Here is a 14,816-nt window from a genome sequence, read left to right on the forward strand (position 1 = left end):
AAGCATTCCGCCGTCCTTCAGTGAATGGCAGACCTCTCCCAACCTCTGTCTGGCTGGGTGGGGAATTAGTTTGAGGTTCACTCAAAGTAAATCTGTTGGCTCAGGAGGACTTCTGGGTAATAATAATCCACCAAGTTAAGAGCCTTAGAGCTATTTCTCCAGAAAGTGCTACAAAACCTTGAACCTTGGCCTCTTAAGGACAAAGGGCAGGTGGCAAAGAGCTGACAACTCAAGTAAGTGATTAAGAATGCAGATTCTTAACAGCATGCAAGAAATACCATGCCTCCTTCACTCATTTAAAGATTTGGGAACATAACTTCAGGTAATATTTAAATACAATACAACAGAGCATTTCATATTCTGTAGTTTTCCCCCCTAAATTTTATTACAAAAAAAAATTTTTTTACAATGAACAGCATCTACATTCTACAATTAAAATTTTGCTCTATTTATCACATCTGCCCGTCTTTACCCATCTGTCCATCTTTTTGTCCATCCATCAACCTAATTTTGGTAAACTGCAAAGCGAGTTGCAGACATTAATTGTAATTCACTAAACACTTCAGCATACATATAATTATCTGGAATTCAACATTTGTTAACAGCTTTTTAAAGTAAAATGCACGCATTTGATAGTGATTTTTGACAAATGATACACTCATGTAACCCAGACCCCTGACTTGAAATACACCACTACAGTCACTCCAGAAAGCTCCCCCATGTCTTTTCTCCAGTCAATCCTTGCCCCACCCTGACCCCAGGCAATCACTGTTCCGTTTTTTTTTTCACTACAGATTAGTATTACCCATGAAATAAGCCTTTCCTTACATCTCTTTTTGAAAGAAAGAAAAAGATCAATGCTTTATACACCATCTTATTTTTGGACCCAGTCAAAACCTGGCCTCAATTTTAAAGTGAGGAAGAATTTGATGAAGTTAGTCCGACAGCCGCTTTTCTTACTCAAACTCAGCAGGAGTTCACTCCCTCCTTGATTTGGGGGCTTCGCGTCCAGCTGACTTCCAAACATGAAAGCCCTGGGGCTTCATCAGACCCTGTTTTCTCCCCGGGCCACCCTCTCCCCCCAGGGACCTCCTGCACCACCCAGATGTTAAATACCCACATCCAGGGCCCCGACAACTCCCCATGTCCCTCCCTGGCGGAGCTCCCTCCATACGCTCTACTGGGAAGTTTCACTTGGATGTCTCACAGACATCGCACACTCTTCAAAAAGTAGGCTTTTAATATTATGACCATGAAAAGGAATGTCTCCTTCCCATCCCTGTCACTCAGCCACCCATTTGCCCTTCTGAGGGCAATCTATCAACCATTGTTACCAATCTGTCCTGAGTCCTGACAAAGATATTCTATGAGCAATGCTGCATCTTGATTGTAGTGATGGTTACATGAATCTATGCATGGGATAAAACTGCAAAGACACAAACACACACACGCACAAGTGAATGTAAAACTGAGTAAGGACTGTAGTCTAGTATAATATAAATGTCAATTTCCTGGCGCTGATATTGCACTACAGTTATGTAAACGGCACCTTTGCTGGGAGCAGATGAAGGGTTCACGGGATTCTATATATTACTTTTGCAATATCCTGTGGGTTGCTAATTATCTAAATAAAAAGTAAAAAGTATCTTGTGCCTATGTTAGTTTTATAGAAACCGGGCATCCTAACATGTTCTGCTCCTTGCTTTTCTCAAATGGTACCTAGTCTCGAAGGTCAGTCTGGATCAGCACCTATCAAGCTGCTCTGCCTCTGACAGCTGTGCACGGTGTTCCATGACACGTCTGCACCGTCACGTCACCAGGCCCCTAGTGATGGGCATTTCGGTTGCTTCTAATCTTTAAAGTTCACCAGGTGCACAGGACATTTCATAAATGCCTAGCTTCAAAGAATTTCCATAGGATGAAAGGTATATGTATTTTTCTTTTCTTTTCTTTAAATAGACAATTTTTTAGAGCAGTCTCAGGTCTACAGCAGAATGCATTTCTTAATTTTGCCAGATGCTGCCAAGTTTTACCAAACGATGCTACCCACCACCAGGAAACCCGTCAAATGTTTCCATCGCTGTCAACTAGGGAAGTGACAAACAGTGTGACAACTGTGTTTGGGGTTTTGTTTATTTTAATTTTTCTATCACTGGTGAGGCTGGGCATCACTTCAGATTTGAGAGCTGTCTGTACTTCCCTTTCTGTGAACTGTTTCCTCATCTCCTTTGCCCATTTTCCTTCCAGGCTGAGCTTCTATGGAAGCTCTTTACATGTTGAAGAAAGCAGTCCTTTGGGATGTTATTATTATTTTCCCCAATTTGATATCAATCTTATGACACTGGTTATGGTACATTTTGGTGGCAAAAGTTTTATTTTTAAGTAGCTGAATTTATCAATACTTTCTTTTATGGCTTCTGGATTTTGACATACTCAAAAATGCCTGCACCACTCTGCGATCACAAAATAATTCTCCACGTTTTCTTCTAGTATTCTCATTATTTCATTAAAGAATTTTTTAAAAACTGGATCCACCAGTTTACTGTAAGGAGCGATGTAGGGATATATATATATTTCCCTCCCAAATAGCTACCAGTTGCCCAAACACCATTTACAAAAAGACCATCTATTCCTACTGATACATATAAGGCCCACACAAAATTCTGGGTCTGTCTGTGACCTTCACTCAGCATTTTTAACTGTAATGCTTCCCCTACTCCTATGCCCTCCTCCTATGCCTAACCCTTGGCCCAAACTTACCTTTTCAGTAACAAAACCACCTTCTGGCCAGTTGCTCAAAACAGAAACCTTCTTTCTCTCACCACTTCCAATCAATCCACTGACAAGGCTTCTGTCGGTGAAACTGTCAAAACATGTGCCGGCTCTCAGCCCCTCCTCGGCCACCTCGGCCCAGGGCACAGGTGGATGTCGCAATACCCTCCTTTCCTGTCTCTGCTCTCAGCTCTCTGTCCTCCCCGCTGTCCCCTCCCCCATTCATTTCCCACACTAAACTGAAAGGAATGCTCTTTAAAAACACAAATCAGTTATTACAGCCCTGCTTAAAATCCTCCCATGGTGTCCCTTAGGCACTTAGCGTAAAATCTAGACTCCTCATCATGATGCCGCCCTCATCCGACCCCCCACTCAGCTCCTGCCACACTGGCCTTCTTCCTGTGGGTTCCTGGAATGAGTGAGTCAAGGGCTCTGAGGTTCCGGGACCTCATACTTCCTGTTCCCTCTGTCCACGACACTCTTCCTAGATCTGAACGGAGCTGGCTCCTTTCACCCCAGAGCCTTGGCTTCAACGTCAGCTTCAGAGGCTGTCCCTCTTCACCTACCCTAGCACCACACCCCACTCCCACCCTGTCACTCCCTTCAAGGGGATCCCTATCTTTCTCAGTCTTGACTGTTTCCACTATCTGGGTCCAGGGCAATAAATGGCTTGAATGAAGTGACCAAGTGGGAAGAGAATGCTCCACCCAAAGCTCAGGGGCCTGAGAGTTCGGACTGGGTCCAGCTGCTCACTCAAGGCAAGCGTAACAAAGGATGGGGCCTGGGGGACATAACTACACAGGAGCAGGGGTCGCCAAGGGGGACCCACCTCCTTAGGGAACAAGGCTGGGGATGAATCAACAGAGTGGGAATCAACCAGTGACAGTGACAGGCAAAAACCTGAAGGAGTACGGTGAAGGGTTTCATTCATTGCCAACAGTCAGACACGCCCTCTTCTCCTTGAACCAGAAGGAAACGGTGGAGTGGTGGGGAGGTGGGGAAGTTTGGGAAAAGTATATCTTAAAGCAAGAAACTCAAACTGAATTTCACTGTATTAACTAAATTCTTGCAAGCTGGAACATCACCTTTCTGGAATTGGCTGATTTTAAAACTCTGAAGTTTTATTGGCGGAAACATCCCCAGGTCTCCATTACAATTCCTTTAAATGTTTATTCCAGGCCTGTTGATTGATGTCGAGTACAACTCCAGTCACTAGACATGTTCAGATCCATGAGATTGTGGACTTACACAGTAACTTTAGAAACTATCTCCCATTATCAGAAGACACCAAGGAAAATGACTACAATGAATGGTATAGGTAGAAATAATAGCTGACACTGATGCTCTTATTGGATGCCAAGCATTGTTCTTAATGCTTTACATGTATTAAATCACTTAATCCTCCTAATAACCCTAAGAGGTAGGTACTGGAAGCCACCAAAGCACAGAGAACTGACATAAAGAGTCCAGGATCACACAGCTCAGAAGTGGCAGAGCCGGACAGGCTGGCTTGGAGCCTGAATTCTTATCCACGGAGCTGTTCCACACCACCAGGGCCAGTACCAGTGCCGGTGCCGCCTGGAGGACGGCGAGCACGCCTAAGTTCGCCCTGGGCTGGGTCTGAAAGACAGATACAGCTCTGACAGGCAGGCAGGAGCTTAAAAGCCACCCAAGAGGAACAGAATAAATACAGGCCACTGCACACGCAGGCACACACAATGACGTGTGCAAGGGGCATGATTTAAAGCTACTCAGACAAGCAGAGGGTGTCCACGGAAATGCCTCGGGCACGGGGAGGGAGGGCAGCGCTCTGGGATGATCTTCACAGGGAAATATGCTCCGCCCACAACATCAAGTGTTTAGATCCAAGGAGTAAACATTAAACAGCCTTATTTACAAGACCTCTTCACACAGGACCAGAGAAAGTGCCCCAGGGGAGGCGGTGCAGTGCTTGTGTTTTTGCCTGAAAATGTATTCCTAAATTTTAAGTGAAAAATTACAATTACCAATCTGTATTAAATACTATCCTCAGACTCAAGCCTCTCCAGGAAATCGCATAAACAAACAAGCAAACAAAGTAGTTAAAGTAACATTCCTGTCAAACCCCAACTTGTAACAGATCACGCTGGTAACACTTGCCAAACTGTGTGGCTACACTGCACCCCACAGGGACCACAGATCCAGGGAGTGCAACATTATTATAAATGTTCTACCACCTTCTTGAAGCAGTCAGTCTCCTACTGGATACTTTATGAGAAAGTTTTTCCCTTTTACTGACAATGAAAACCATATGATGAGGGCTGTGCTAAACAACATGGGGAAGGTATTTTCATATTTTTGCCCCCCACCCCACCTGGAGCTATTCATTTTGAAATTGCTGTCAGATACAACATGTGCCAGGGGCCCCTTTACTGTGGCCAGCCCTCCCAGAAGGCCCAGGGAACACCTCACCTCATCCATGAACTCTGTATGGGAGGAATGAACAAGTAAGATGGGTAATCTTCCAGACAAATAGTTTGCCCAAAGTCACCCAGACCCTGGGTCAGTGACATGCCCAGGACTCTAGAAGGGGCATTCTGAAGGGCCAGATTCTGAATATCCCATTCTAGATTCAGGTAGTCTAATAAAATACAAAGGTTCCATTCCCTTGTTTGTGAAACAGAAAAATTTCTGCCTCTCTTACTCCATCCATTATATGGTTCCCATGGCTTTGCAAGGTATATGAAATTAATTAGTATTAATTAACTAAACAACATGTCACCAAAATTAAAAAGCAAATTTCTTATTGGGGCAAAACCTCATAAAGTTAAGTGGCCTTGTTTCTTTACATCAAGGAAATTTTTCACCTCAATATAATATGCTTTTTTGTGTATGCGTGAATTAAAACAGATGTATTGTCATAAGCATGAATTTTGAAACTTCTGGATTAGTGTTTTACCTATTTCTCCCCCTAAAAATGCTATCTAAAGTTTTTTTCTTGAATTGTAAACACTTCACACTTTGGAGAAAACAAATTTAACTTCCAATCCTAACACTGTGGAGAAAAAGTATTTTCATTAAAACACACACACATATTTCAAGATACTATCTAGAAGTCCACACATCATACTTTCTCTAGAATGCCCTTCTAAGGTATCCGAGGCAAAAGGATACAGACATCTGTTTCTATCTCATCCTTTATTGGAATGCTCACAACTTTTCAAGTCACTCTCAACATTCCTAGAGTTAAGATTCTATAGTAATTGATTCTCCCACTCACAACATTGATTTAACCCTTCCAAATTGGCAGGTTTTACAGTCAATCAAAATTAAGAACTAGGGGACAGTATGACCGACAACCACCATTTTTATTGGCAAAAACTGACAGTATCTAAGGACAGGGAAGGGAAAGGGTGTAGGTCAGGGTATGACGAACCCCCAGGCAAAAGTCACAGTTACTTAGGTGGCAGATGCCCTGAAAATTAACACGCTCTTTACATCACACGCACTCACATATTGAAAATATTCAGCTTCAATAACTCAAGTGATCGGATTCTAAGTCGAATCTTATTTCCAGACTCCAGCAAACAGAAAAATTTTTTTCAACCAAGAACATGCTGTCCATTAACTTGAACTATTCTGTATATTAGGACAAGATTCTCATTGAGCAATCAGTTCAACAGTTCAGCTGAGGGTGAGAAGGGAGGGGCAGGGGGTTCTTTGAGAGCCTAGGAGAGAGGAGGCCACATGCCATCAGAGAAGCAGGAAAAGATAAGCAGATGGCATGGGCTCCCAGCTATCCCTGCCCCGACTCGGATGCTCTAGTTAGTTGAACGCTGTCCAATAGAAATATGAGAGTTGCATCTAACTTAAACTTTTCAAGTAGCCATGTTAAAAAAAAAAAAAAGTAAAATGAAACCAGTGAGATTTTAGTATTGTATTTCAGTTAACCTAACATGTTCAAAACATTATCATCTCAATCTGCATTATTTAAGCAGAAAAAATTATGAATGAGACATTTTACTTTTTCTCTTTTCTAAGTGTTTAAAATCGGGAGTCGTAAAATTCAGGAGTGCATTTCAATTCGGTCTAGCCACATTCCATGTGCTCAATAGCCCTTGCAGTCAGTGGCCACCTCCCTGCGAAGTGCACATGGAGTTTAGGCAGACCCTCGGTCCTTAAATACCTAACACGGTACCTCCTTTTATCTCTACATGTCCGGACGGGGGGGAAAATGCCCGACTCCCGATAAAGCCACCCAATCAGGGCGCAGGCGCGACCTCTCGGGACCAGCCAGAGCGTTCCAGCTTGACCACACCCCTACAATGACCGTCCCCAACAGGAAATTCACGCTAATGGGAACTGACAGATCTTCATTCTTTAAGGGTGGGAAAAAGAAATCTAAAGCCTGGCAATCTCCGTATCCACAATAAAGGCAGGAAACCATTCGCCGGGCGTCCTAGACGGGCGCCCCGCACCGAAAAAAAAGGGAGGGGGGTGGTTGAGGGGAAGGACTAACCCGAAATAAACGAGCCACACGCTCCCCGCTCCTCAAACCCAAGGTACTGAATTAGGGGGTCTCCGATCACCAGAACATACACAGATAATGAAAAAAATACATATTTTTTGAGTTAAATAACGAGAGGTGCTTTGCCAACGGAAATGCACGCAGGCACGGGATGGAGGGTGCTGCAGCCCTCTGCGCCCCACTTGGCGGAGACGCACCCCCAGGGAGAGCCCCCCGCCGCCCCCAGGCGAGGGACGGGACCGGGACCCGCCCGCCCGCCAGGGCCCAGGCGGCCGCGCGCCCTCGGACTGCCCCCACACCCGCCCCGCAGGGGCCGCGCGCCCTTTGTGGCCGAGCCCTAGCCCCCGGGCCGCCGCTTCGCCGCGGGGGGCCGTGCGCGCCGCCCCTCCCCCGCCCGGCATCCGTTACCGGCCGCGCGCGAGCACGAGGAGGCGGCGGGCGCGCGCCGGGCGGGGGCGCCGCGCGGGGGAGGGGCGCCGCGCGGGCCAGGCGGGCGGCGGGGCCCGGCGGCGCCCACCTACCTGCGGGGACGGCCGCGCCGGCGGGGAAGTAGCGGCGCGCGGTCAGCGGGCGGCGGCAGCGGCGGCGGTGGCAGCGGCGGCCTGGGCGCTCGCTCGCAGCTTCCCTCCGCGACCGGCGGTGGCAGCGGCAGCGGCTCGGCTGTGCCCGCGCGGCGCCCTCTGGCGGCCGGAGGCCGCGCCCGCCGCCCGGGAGACGCCGCCATTGGCTGCGCCCGCGAGCGTCGGCGCCGGGGGCGGTGGCGGCGCCACGTCGGGCCGGGCGGCGGCGGCGGCGGCGGCGGACCCGGCGGCGGACCCGGCGGCGGCGGCGGCGGCGGCGGCGGCGGCGGCGGACCCGGCGGCGGCGAGACCCGGCAGCGGCGACCCTCGGCCCTGGGCTCCGGGGCCGCCCCCGAAGTGGGCGCGCGTTCTCCGCCGGGCTGGGGCCGCGAATGGAGCCAGTAAAATGACGAGCGGTGCCCGAACGCGCTCATTCTGAGAACCGATTAGTGGTGGACGTGTGATTCAAATTTATGGGCGCCGTGGGTGTTTTTTTTCTGGGCAGCGGCCCCGGAGCAGAAGAGTCGGGAGTTAGAACAGCGTCTTAACAGGGAACTGACCTAGTTTCATGTATCGAGAGGGCTCCCCTGAGACACTGTTTATTTAGCGAGTCCTTGTCCGGTGCGTCCTACTCTGCTAGTTGTAACTCTTTGAAGCGTCAGAGCAACCGTTGTTGCCCCCATTCCTCCAGCTGGGGAAGAGGGAGCACGGAGCTCAGTGGCAGCTCTGGGACGGAGGGACAGCCTCGGACGCTTGGAGGGCCTGGCTCCCTGACCCCAGGTCCCCGCCCAAATGCCACCTCATCCACCTGTGTTTTCAACAGCCAGCTGTGCTCTGGGGCTCAGCAGAGGGCAGGGCAGAGTCCCTACCCTGTAATGGGATGGGCAGTGGCGGCGGGGAGCCGCAGAGCTACAGAGAAGACCATTTCAGGCAGTAAGAACCAAAGAGACTACAGCAGGGTAGTGAGACCGTGATGAAAGTGATGGTTCCACCTAAGTTGGGGGGATGAGTCAGGGAAGGCCTCTGAGAAGGTGACAGCCGTGCAGAAATGTGCAAAGGTCTTGAGGCCAGAGTTTGGTGTCTGGGGAGCAGGAAAGGCCTCTTTGGCTGGGGTGTGTGAGCAGAGAGAGGTCTGAGTGTCAGAGAGGGGCTACAATTGGAATATGGAGTTTGTTCTGTGCGGCACTAATGAGTCTGAATTGGGAGTGACCTGACCTGATTTACGTTTTAGAACGTTCTCTCCCGCTACTGTGTAGGGACTGGGCCATAGGAAGGACTAGACAGGGAGCCAGGAGACTAGCTAGGTGGCTCTGACAGAGGTTTGGGTGATGTAGATTACAAACCAGTTGCGTGAGTCGGCTCAGACAGTCATAATGAAATACCACAGACCTGGAGGCTGAAACAAGAAATTCGTTTTCTCACGATTCTGGAGGCTGGAAGTCCAAGGTCAAGGTGTTGGTAGGGTTGGTATCTGGTGAGAATACTCTCTTTGGCCAGTAGATGGTCACCTTCTTGCTCTCCTCACATGTCTTCTCCTCTGGGCACAAGCATTTCTCTTCTTATAAGGACACCTGTCATGTTGGATTAGCCCCTGCCCCCCGACTTCATTTAACCTTAATTACCTCCACAAAAGCTCTATCTCCAGATAAAATCATGTTAGGGCTTCAACATGTAAATTTGGAGGGGATACCATTCAGTCCATAACACCAGGTAAGCCCTGTGACAGAAACATTCCAGGAGAGCTGGCAGGGTGGCTTTAGGGGAGGCCCCCCTGAGGAAGGGTTTTGCACATCACTCAGGTCTCAGCTCAGACATCTCCTGGAGAGGCTGTCCCTGATGGCCACCTAAGATTGCTCATTAACCCAGCCCCCTGCTCCCTCTTTACAGCACTCATCACTGTCTAAAATGACCATGTTTAATTATTGGGGTACTTATTTGTGGTCTGCCTCCACCCCACTAGGACAGCAGAGACCCTTCTTGTTTTGTTCTCCATTCACAGCCCCTGGAATAGTGCCTCGCACTCCATAAACACTTCTCGAATGGATGTCCCTGGGAAATTTGGAGCTAAGAGCTGTAGGATGAACAAGAGGTAACAAATTGCAGGGGTTCATGGAGAGAGGAAACATTTTAAGTTGGAAGATGCTGAAAGGCCAGGGTGGCTGGACCACAGAGAGCTGGGTGGGGTCTCAGGGAGATGAGATCACAGATAAGCAAGGGTTAGGCCCTTAGCTTCATGTAAACCTACAGAAAGATGGGTGGTATTCTGCCAGCACAAGAAAAAACTCTGTGGGATTGTGTGAGTTTTCCATGGCTGCTGTAACAAATCACCACAGACTTAGTGGCTTAAGACCACACATACTTATTATCTTACAGTTTTGGAGATCTGAAGTCTGAAATGGGTCTCATTAGGCTAGAGCCAAGATGTGGGCAGGGCTGGTTCCTTCTGGAGGCTCTAAGAAAGAATCTGTTCCCTTGCCTTTCCCAGCTTCTAGGGGTCGCCTGCCTTCCTTGGCTGGTGGACGCTTCCATCATCTTCAAAGCCAGCAATGGTCGGTTAATCAAGCCTTTCTACAACGCATCGCTCCGTTTCTGCCTCTGATATCACGTCTCCTCTGACTCTCCTGCCTTCTTGTAATTACATTGAGCCCATCCAGATAATCCAGGATGATCTCCACATGTATATATGGAAGAGTTCTTATGGCCAGAACATTTGTATTTTAAAGAAGAGAAGAACAAGGCCTGTTCTTTTTAGATAGGTTCTGTTTTTCCTAAGGTATGTTGTGTTTGTGACTTCAGTCTTCTTACTCAACTTGGATTCTCCACTCCCCTGCATGCTGTCCTGTCATTTCTCAAGCGAATAAGGAGGCAGTATATGAGTCTATTTTTAGTTACCTTGGTTTTCCCTTCAGCTGGGCACCAAACTGGGTATCTTAGTGAAAGAACCCATCTCCTAGCACTCATCTGGAAATCTGGGAGGGAGTTTTGGGCCATGGGGATCTCTGGACAGTGGCTCCTGCACCCAGGCAGTGACAGCAGTGGTAGTTCTGTTTCATGTGTAAAGTCCTCCAAGATTCTCAGCTGAAGCTGGCACGTGCCCATGACAAAAGTGGTTTTTGTTTTATATATTCACATCCTAGGTCCCCTCAAAAAAAAAAAAAAAAAGATGTTCTATATCGTTATAAATACCATACACTCTCACTCAAGCTCCTCCAAATAAATATAAAATCAATGTTATAGAATAAGTGTTTGTGTCCCCTCTCCCAAATTCATGTATTAGAAATTGTAACCCTCAATGTGATGTTATTAGGAGGTGGGGCCTTTGGGAGGTGCCTAGGTCATGAGGGTGGAGCCCTTATGAATGATATTAGTGCCCTTATAAAGGGAGGGAGACGATTTCTCTGCCCCTTATGTGAGGACACAAGAAGATGCCTATTTGCAGACCAGGAAGAGGGTCTCACCAGACACTAGATCATCTGGCACCTTGATCTCAGACTTCCCAGCCTTCAGGTCTGTGAGAAATAAATGTCTGCTGTTTAAGCACCCTGTCTGTGGTGTTCTGTGAGAGCAGCAGGAATGGGCTGAGACAGTGAACATCTAAGATACAAGCAGCTGGGCAGTAGGAGGCAGCACAATGGTGGAAGGAGAGAGACTTTAAGAAACATAGATTAAGTCCCAACTCACTCCTTACCCATCTGGATGGCGCTGGACCAGTTTCTTACATCTCAGTCTTGAGCTCATCTTTAAATGTGGCTAATAGTCCCTCTGCCATGGTGAGGATTAAATACCGTGTATGTAAGGTCACCTGCACAGAGAATGTTCAGTAACCAGCAGTTATGTTTCTCTAAAGGTGTTGACTAATGAATGAAATAAGCATAACCTTGGGGGTGGGAAGAGGTACTTGCAACGCATCCCACCCCACCCCACCCCCAGATACTGTGACGCATGCTCCCAAGCTCCCCTGGCAGTTACTGCTTTTGGAGAAACTGTTCCTGGAGGGCATGATGAAAGGGTGACAGATTTCTTAGGTGCTCTGAGGTGGAAAAATAACTTGAGAGTCACTGGCTTGAAAATGGAGCCTGAGAGAGAAACCCACAGTCTCGAGGCCATTATCATGGCATTACCTACAGAAATGGATTGCCCACAGGGCCAACCTCACATAAGAATGAATAATAAAAACGATCTGTTGCAGCTATTACATACCTGTGCCAGAAAAGGAAAACCCTCAATTTTATAGCAACTCAGAACATGAAAGGCATGTTAAACGTTTGTCAAATGACCCCATGATATTTTGACAAGCCACACACATTGAACTTTGTCAATGCTCTCTGCTGGAACCTAAATGTGCAGGTTAATGTTATTACATTCCTTCTTGAATAATCAAGTGAATTGAGTAATCGCTGTGGATCACCTGGGCTATACTTCTTCCAAATTATGCTTTGATGAAATGCTAATGTATAAGAAAGATACAAAAGATATTGACTGGACTCCTTTACTTGGCTTTGTAGGTACTATATGGATTATGCATTTGCTTCTTCTCCACTTTCTCTTGGTATTTATCTAATGCTATTCAGCTTTGAAAATGGCTTGCTAAAACTCTGCCCATGGGCTGGTTGCCTGAGCATCCATTTAAATGTGTAATGAACTGCAAGCTAGCTCCTAAACATTGATTGAGGCAAGAGAGCCCTAATTATGCCCTAATTATCCAAGGGGGAAGAAAGGGAGCAGATACATAAATAATTGGAGAAGTAATAAGACTTTATGTCTTCCTTGTCAGCATTTTTTCCAGGAATTCTTAGGTGCTTCCCTGAAGGATACTCTGCACAGTAGTAGGAAAGCAGACCTTTGCCTTCTGAAGTGCTTTCCCTTGGTTCTCAGCCTGGATTTGATACTAAGTTTAGTGCCACAATGTATCTATCACACAGTTCCTTGCTTGTATTTGGGGGGACACATTTAATATTCAGAAAAAGAATTAATCCAATTCCTAGTAGCTTCTGGGGATAGAACATGAGAAATCAGGAGTACTCCCTCCCTAGACCCAAGTGCAATTCTTTCCCCTACTTCTTTCTGCCCCCAAAGTTGGAACAGAAGTGTCCCTTTTCCATGTGTTCCGTCTTCCACTCCATGCCTATTCCCAGCTGGTCTTCCCTCCCCCTGTCCTGTGATTAATCCTGCCCATAATTTCTACTGCCTCCAGCCTCTGGAACTCAAGCCACCTGGAACTGGTCCTTCTGGAATTGTGGATGAGATCCAGGGAGCTCCATTCATCTGTTCAACAAATAGAAGTGCCAACTACATTCAGGGCAGTTTGCTGAATTCCAAAATCTACAGTCACGGTTCCTACCCTCAAGATGCTTAAAATGAAACTTGCTATTTGAAGATATGGGTTTTGGAAACAGACAATAGAACAGGAAGGAGCATGGAGACCCCTGTAATGAACCAAAAACACAGATTAAGGGAATATATGATCTGTTGGATGTAGAGTCCAAGATCTTTGCCTTCGACATGTGAGATTGTCAGGATATGGGTAAATGAGCATTTACATGAAATCAGAAGAAAATTCACCACTGACTGCAGTTTAAGAGATACTGCCTCAATTAAAGGAAACTGCTGTCAGGCTCCTTTAATCCAAGTAATCTACAATAGAGTGCTTTTTTTTTTTTTTTATCGTGCTCAAGGATCATAAATTTTACTTGGTCTTTTATAGCCTTTGGCAGGGTGCCAAGGCTTATTAGGAAATTGCAGAAACCATAAATATAAAAAATGTACAAATTCTCCCTTGAGTAACTGCATGAATGTTTCCAAAAACATGCCCAAAGCCATTTTTCCCTTCTGTGAAGTTGTTATAAAATGTACTTAGCACAAACCTACATCTGCTCTAGACTGATTTATAGCAGAAATTTAAATGAATATATTTTAAAGACATTTACAAAAAGAAATACATGTGAATAAATTCTAAATCGGAATCATGGTCATCTGCTTGTGCTATAAACTTTAAATATCAATTAAAAAAAAAAAAACAAAAAAACCCTGAGCCAGCTCTACTCCATAACATTCAGCACCCAACCTTCAAGCATGATATTTAAGACATGTGTGTTCACTAGAAGAGATATTTCTAGGAACACACACTGCTACAGGTGCATATGTGCAGAGAGCCAAATATCCCTGTATGTGTGTGTGTGCATGTGCGTGATGTTACAACCAAAAATATTCATATAAGTATGTTTCACATAAATTTATTGTGGGATGGATTTAAATCTCTTGTTTCTTTTCTAGACTAAACATACCTATCTAGGCTTTAAACATTCCTGGGTTCAACATGACCTTGTAAGAGCTTTCTTTGCTACTCAATTCAAATGTTGATTCTCCTCACTTCATCTACAGTATCATCAAAGATTGCTTTTCTTTAGCTTTGATCAGGGAATTGGTTGAAACCAATTCTACTAGTTTATCCATATTAGGTGTTACAGTGTTTTGACACCTCTCTTTGTAGGAGGACATCCAAATCTAGCAAAGAAGTCCCTGTAACTGGGGGAGGAAGGGGAAACAAAGTCTTAGTGACTCAGTTACCCTTTGGGGGGCTAGTTCCTTCTCAAACACTTAACTGGTATTTTCTTTAAAGGAGTTCATGAATGGGTATGTCAAGAATTTTTTAGTGGCAATGATATTTAAGTGGTGAACCCTATTTACATTAGATTAAGGCAGAAAGCAAATTTATAAGCTCATGTAATTTAATCATCTAGGTAAAGTCGGCTTTGCTATCATCAAAACCCAATCCTTCTCCATCTGTCAGCTTTGCTTTTCATTCTTGGGCAAGTCCTCCCTTTGTGGGGACAAGAGGGCTGCCAGCTTTTCCAGGTTTATGTGGCATCTTCTCAGCAACACCCACAAAAATTCCCCCAAATGCCCAAGGCCTGACTCTCATTGGCCGGAACTGGGTCATATGACCATCCTCAGTCAATCACTGCAGCCAGAGGGAT

The 14,816-nt window shown here is 46.3% G+C and overlaps 1 protein-coding gene and 1 long non-coding RNA gene across 3 annotated transcripts in view; one reads left to right on the forward strand and one right to left on the reverse strand.

The window, feature by feature from the left end:
* ZC3H7A (zinc finger CCCH-type containing 7A) overlaps positions 1–7,956 on the reverse strand; it is a 32,270-nt gene extending 24,314 nt beyond the window's left edge. Inside the window, exons 1-2 of one of the 2 annotated variants that reach the window (XM_045521725.2) lie at positions 2,761–2,906; positions 1,335–1,426 (exon numbers count right to left, since the gene is read on the reverse strand). The gene's annotated coding sequence lies outside the window, so the exon portion shown is untranslated. Of the gene's footprint in view, positions 1–1,334; positions 1,427–2,760; positions 2,907–7,800 lie in introns of those variants that run through there. The other variant, XM_074346811.1, reaches the window with a different exon arrangement.
* Positions 7,957–8,094: 138 nt separating this feature from the next.
* On the forward strand, positions 8,095–14,092 carry LOC141573940 (uncharacterized). The gene is made up of 3 exons (XR_012500437.1): positions 8,095–9,928; positions 10,325–10,612; positions 13,034–14,092. It is a non-coding gene; the product is annotated as an uncharacterized LOC141573940 (long non-coding RNA).
* The last annotated feature ends 724 nt before the right edge of the window (positions 14,093–14,816 follow it).

This window comes from Camelus bactrianus, chromosome 18, assembly GCF_048773025.1.
Source record: "Camelus bactrianus isolate YW-2024 breed Bactrian camel chromosome 18, ASM4877302v1, whole genome shotgun sequence".
NCBI lineage: Eukaryota > Metazoa > Chordata > Mammalia > Artiodactyla > Camelidae > Camelus > Camelus bactrianus.